Genomic DNA, 6,509 nt, shown 5'->3' with positions numbered 1-6,509 from the left:
GTCCCACTAATACTGAGTTCCATTTCCGTTCTCAATCCAGAATTGATGTTCACCTCTTGTCCAACCCCGAGTTGACTTCCATTTATTCTTCGACCCAGAGTTGACCCACCTTTCTCTTCGACCCAGAGTTGATGTTTATATCATTTCTAACCTAGAGTTAATTTTTTCAATCCAGAGTTGATACATTCTTCCCCAGTGGAATTAACATCCTTTATCCCCAGCGATCCCATCTTTCATCAGGCAAATTTTCAGGTTCTCTTGATATTTAATCTTCTTCTACCTTGAATGATCGAAAGGCTAGCGCCAATCTCACCTTCAGGTTTAAGACGATTAAATAGGGGCAGGTGTTGCACCCCAAAATTTGCCCATCTAATTATTCTTAATTGGCTTACATATCTCATTCATTTACATATTACAACCATTGGCATTGGAATCAGAGATCTTAAATTATTAAAGTTTCACTGTTTCTATACTTCGAGACTAATTCATCTTCAAATGTTCTTCAAAGTGTTGCTATAGAATTGATAATATATAAGCGCTATTCTTTCAATCGTTTGTTGCTTGTCAAGGAAGTTAACATGATTTGAGGAATTAAGATCCCATTGAGTTAGAGTTGGACTTGAAGTATTCATTCATGTAAATTTATCAAGTCTAAACGATTGAAGGTTTGTCCAAGCAATCCCGTGATTCTAATTATTCAAAGACACGAGTTTGGCCGTGATACTAAGACTCGACTCTTGTTATATTCGGAAGATTCAATTTATATAGAGTTTCTTACAATTTAAGGTTCAAGATACAAAGACAACATCATACAAAGTTCATCATGAAAGTCTTGGTCATTGCAAAAATCCATCCATTTAAAAATTATCCTAAACATCATTTGCATCACTACTATATACATTACGTGTTCTCTTTGCACTCTAATCTATCATGAAGAATTCAGTTGAATAAGTCTTCAATTAATCTTCTATTTAAAGAAAACCAAACCCTCTTCAATTCTCTTTCTCCTTTCGTGACCAAACAACCTTGTAGTTCACCATCTAATCCACCTCAGGTCTACACCACACCTTGTTTCTAGTGACTTCATACATCATGAGAACTTGCCCGAAACTGCCGTATGCTCGAAAAACTAGCAGCCTGTTGTCCCTGTTCCAACAAACCAGCCGTTGTAATAAGAAAAAAGAAAGCAAGCTTGCTGCGTACAGAAAACATAATCAAGTACAGTCAAGGGCCCCAAAATCAATTGAAAGACAAGGTGATGTCACTGAGTAACAGACTGGTTTCGCCTCTAGAAAGTTGGAAAACTGAGTTGAAATTTGAAAAAGAAACAAGTTTGAGCTGACATGAAACCATAACCATACTATGTCTAATAACCAGCAATTTCCATTCAAAAATGGAATTCTAACAGAATTGCTAACCCCTTCCTATTTTCTCTAACAGACTTATAACCATATCTTAACTAACTACTAAACAACCCATAATAGATTCATAACTGTCATAACAGCTAACTCTCCTAATTGTAACCACCTATAACTGACATAACAGAAATTTAACAAACTCTCAACAACTCATAACCACCTAAATCTCACCCTTGATCTCATAACTTCCTCCCTCAATCTAAGGGCTCACATCTCTTCACCTCTAACTGCTTTCTCTCCTTCAGCAACCATATAAACCACTCTCCCTCTCATTTCACGGTTTTTTATCCACACTTCACCAAAATCATCCAAAATCTGAGAGCTTTCTCTCTCATTTTCAGAGAGAAACTCCATTGAATCATCATCCAATCATCTTCACCATTTCTCCAGAATCATCCACATCACACGTTATCTCAGTTCACACTCCAGTCTCTCTGCAACCTCACCATCTTCATAACTTCATCTCCACCAACTTTCTGAACCTTCAATCACAACTCTCTGCCACCTTCATCCCTCAATCTCACGCACAACAACAAAATAGTTCAACAGAAAAATCAAAGAAAATAGAAGAACAAAAAGTAGAAGAAGAAGAAACCGAGGAATCTAAAAAACAAAGAAAGGAGCATTACCTGAATCATCATCTTCTCTTCCATGCCCGCGTTTATTTCGCGTCGAATTTGATTGAAAACTCCTATTCCGTATCAACTCTAGTCGAAAGCTTCGATCTTTTGTCAACTCCGATTGGGAAGCTCCTCTGGAATTCTCCAATCTTTCCCGTTCTGCTATTCCAGGTTCCATTTCAATTCAGTTTTGATTTTGAATTTTTGTAGAGTATTGTGAGTTAGATTTGTGGTTAAGCTGATAACCGAGTTGCAAGATAGGAGAGACGAGCGAGGAAGATGATACCTCATGTAGGTTCACGGTGGCGCGCCGATGATCTCCGTCGGAGGTGCGCCGTTCGCAAGCAGAGCGAGAGTGAGAAGAGAGAATCTGAGAGAGTGAGATTGGGAGCGTCATACATGATAACCCTAATTCCTAATTTAATTTCGTTTTCTTTTATTCAAATAATCTTTTTATTTGTTTTATCTCTGAATCATAATAATAATAATAATAGTAATCTGTTCTTGGATCAAAACGAAATAATCATTGGGCCATACGAGCTATGCACATCCCCTGTAAGCCCGTTACACTCTTCATTTTTGGCTAAAATCTATGACAAATTACTCTTGGGCCATTCTGCTTCGTGCACCTCCCTTGGCCCATGACACCTTTTTTTTTTGCTAAACAAAAAATATACAAAAACAAACTCTGTGGGCCTGCGCTTTGCCATTCACACCCCCTGGGCCCAACGTCTTCTTTTTGGCATAAGAACAAAAAATGTCTTTTAGGCCAGACCTGGGCCCTACGCCCATTTGCTAACCACACCATGTAATTCATTTTACACCCCTGGTTTCCATTTATATTTCTAATTTAAGTAGGTTCTTAATTGAATTTTGCCCTTTTCTTTTAGGTGATAAAATGCTAAGTTTTTCTATTATTTTTAGACCTTTAATACATAATCTTAGACATAGAAAATAATCACAAAAATATTAGTTTAGACTATCTCTTTTAATTCTTTGTTTGGTTAATTAGAATTCAATTTCCTTCATAAAAACCATATAAAAATAGTAGTATTTTATTTCATTTTTGTACTATATTTTTGACTTGATATTTTATGCTTATGTGTGATTTTGTACCATTGCGCCATTCTCAATTTTTTCTTATAATGTGACTTTATTTTCATGTCTCTTTAATTCCTAACTTTAGGTAGAAACCATGATAACATTAGGATCTAGAAATTCTCTTTTAAACACTTAAGCTAGTTACTTCATTTAGGCTAGTTTTCTCTTTTCTTTTCTCCTTTCAACATAAAAACATTTAATAAAGGAAGAGGCGGATCACACCGTTGCACTCCAAAATTTGCCCATATTTACTTCTAACTGGCTTAAGCTTCTCATTTCATCTGCATACCTCCATTAGGGCATTAACATAGATCATGCATCATTAACTAAATAACAAAGCATGGGATCAAGAATTTTGAGTGCTTAGGGTATCTCTATAGCTTTGAGGTTTCTGCTTCAGATAAGCTTGTCTCGACTAGTTTCTCTGTATGCACTAAAACGCATATTATGGTTGATTCGCATACTTCTTCTTCAAGTTACAAGGTGTGCATCCATCAAAGGTTTAACTGGGGATCGCTGAGTCAGGTTTTCTTATTAGTGGTGTTTGAGTTTGTAGTCCATCAACAATAATCAATTCGTATCTTCGAAGGATTCCTTCAAATGCATTGTTGTTGAGGTGGGTTGGAATACAAGGGCATGGCAAGTATGAAATATCATGGAACTATTTGATTATGTTCAGAATTTATTCGAAGATTCAGGCATAAATCGATACAAAGAGTTTCATTCAAGATTCATTACATGATGTCATTTTCTATCTAAGAGTGAATCATCCAGTTTGGAAAAGGGATTGAAAGTTCAGTTGAAACATGAAAAAGGAGTTCAATTGGAAAAAGAGGCCTTCACAATTATTCAATTATTCAAGACTTTCAATTTAACCATGTTTCAAGTGTACAAGGCCAGATTTCATCCATACGGGTGAGTTGGAAGCATATGTCATGATTGATTCAATCTTACAAAAGTCTTTAAGGATGTCTCAGGGAAGCATATTGAAATGAACATGGAGCCAAAGCATTTCATATGAGTTTCATACAAGATGCATTCATTCAAACCATTGTTTACAAAAAATTACAATAAAAACATGCCATTCATCATCATTGAAAAATCAACTCAGACTGCTGCTCCAATTCTGTCAGCAGAAATATGTCGAGCCGAGTCCACTTCAGCCCCTCATCGAATTGAATCCTGCTACATACATACTTCACAAATTCATCAAAAAAAGGAAAATTTCAAGTGCGCTTCACATCTTGTCCTCATGTCCACGTAAAATCGATCCACCATATATTGCCATATGTCTTCCATCTTCATATCATACAACTTCCCATATGCTGTCCATGTTACTGCACCTGCATAATTCAATCGCATCGGTTTAGAAAATGAGAACGAAACCAATACAAAAGCTACAACATATGCATACAGTTTCGCAACAGGTCCAGCTCACCCATGTTACCTAGTTTGACAGATAAAAACGTTTCAGTTTGAGTCTAGCAGGACGGCCCATCAATGGAAAGCTTACTACAGTTAAGGGTCTTAAACTTATTTTCGATAACGGAAGCTCTTATACTTACTTCAATTCCAAAGCTTATCATGCTATTGTCGATCTGGGAAAACAATTGTCAAGTGCGAATCTAATGAAACCGAAATAGCCCTGCTGCATTCCAACAAGACTGAAGTTGTGCCAAAACGATTAATTTGCAGCAAAGTGAACCAAGACCAGCAGCAACATCTTTCCCCTAAAACATCCAGATCCAATTCATTCACAAAAAACTGTGACAAATCCCAAGCAGAAAATACATTAGCAGAAAAACCAGAAAATTAGACATTAACTTCTTTAGACATTCCCTCTTGGCCTAACACTTACTCCTAACATTTATTAACCAAACTAACAGTTTTCAATTTCCAACCTCCTTTCTACCATTCATCATACCCTAACTGACAAGTTCATAACAGAAAAAACCAGTGTAATAACTATCATAGCAGAATTAAAACTAACTTCAGAACAGATTCAATCCTCACCCTTCAATTCCTAACAAACTGCCCTCCAAACACGAAAATCCATTTTTCACCTCATCTTCTCCACCATCTTCAGTTCTTCTCTCTTCAACCTTTCACCAACCTTCTTCATCACGCCAAATTCACAGAAAAAAAGCAAAATAACAGATTCAAAATGTAAGAGAATTGGAAAGAACTCGAATGGAAAAACGTAACAAACCTCTCTTCGAGCTTCTTCTCTGAATTCACACATTCTTCAACCATCGGTCTTCTTCAATTCATTACCACAAAACAACTTCAATCAACTTCTGAATCTTCATCTGCGATACGCAACGACATCATCTTCCTATCGCAAATCCACCATGTTCATCAATCATTCACTCTTGAACAATATTCATTCATCAAGAACAAGCTTCAACAGAAAACTCTTCACAACCTCCAATCCGTGAATCTCCAATTGAGAATTTCCTCTCAATCTTCAATATCGGAAAATCTCCAGAGGCTTCAACTTCAATCTTCGCGTATCACGAAGAGACGAGTGACGCAAGGGGATGAGCTGATGGCGTGTCCGATCGTTCATGGCGGAGAAGGGAGAGGTGAATCGGAGAGTCTGTCTTCGGCCGCCGTTGCGTTTTGCGAAGGGAAGGAAGCTTCTCAAAGAATCTGATGCCTCACCAAAAAGGTAACCCTAATCCCCTTTTTATGAATTTATTTCAATTAGTCTTAATTAGTTAATAATGGAATAATGAATTTTGTTTTTAATTGAGATTAATGGAATCATGGATCATAAAGTATGTATAAAATTGTTGTTGGATTTGAATGCCATTAGGGCCTGCGAATTGCTTTGCTACCATACTCCCCTTAAGCCCAGGTACATCACCGTTTTCTTGAACATAAGAGGCTGAAACGAAAAACACTCAATACCATAGGCCATACGAATTCTAATCAGGATCCACACCCCTCTATCCTGAGCCCAACACCATAATTTTTGGCTAAAAACAATAACAATATTAAAAACCTGATGGGCCATTGATTGGGCCCTGCGCCCACCATTACGGACTGCAGATACTATTTCTGATTTGACACCCCGCTGAGCCCATTGGATTTCTTCTTAGATTTTAAGTTTTTTTCTATATTTTTTTTAGATATTAAAAGACAATAAAACCAATAAAATTTCCTTGTTAGATTGTTTAGATCACTTTTAGGATTTAATTTTAGTCCCTTTAATTAGATATTTTTCAACATTAAAAAAACTCATAAAAATAGTAGTATTTTTTAGGTTAATTTTGTATTAATGCTTGAATTGTTTCTTTTATTCTTTTGTGTCATTTCCATGTAATTCCTTGTATAATTGTTTGGTGTGACTTTGTTGCTTAGGTTT

At 36.5% G+C, this 6,509-nt stretch overlaps 1 long non-coding RNA gene across 2 annotated transcripts; it reads right to left on the bottom strand.

Moving 5' to 3' along the window:
- Positions 1-3,653: 3,653 nt before the first annotated feature.
- LOC131599785 (uncharacterized) lies at positions 3,654-5,875 on the bottom strand. 2 transcript variants are annotated; one of them, XR_009282917.1, is made up of 3 exons: positions 5,153-5,875; positions 4,587-4,903; positions 3,654-4,482 (listed from the first exon to the last, which is right to left on the bottom strand). It is a non-coding gene; the product is annotated as an uncharacterized LOC131599785 (long non-coding RNA). The 2 variants fall into 2 exon arrangements; XR_009282916.1 differs by having other exon boundaries at positions 3,665-4,482; positions 4,705-4,903; positions 5,153-5,873.
- Between the last annotated feature and the right edge of the window lie 634 nt (positions 5,876-6,509).

This window comes from Vicia villosa, linkage group LG4 (assembly GCF_029867415.1).
Source record: "Vicia villosa cultivar HV-30 ecotype Madison, WI linkage group LG4, Vvil1.0, whole genome shotgun sequence".
Lineage (NCBI taxonomy): Eukaryota > Viridiplantae > Streptophyta > Magnoliopsida > Fabales > Fabaceae > Vicia > Vicia villosa.
This window is presented reverse-complemented; position numbering and strand designations above follow the sequence as displayed.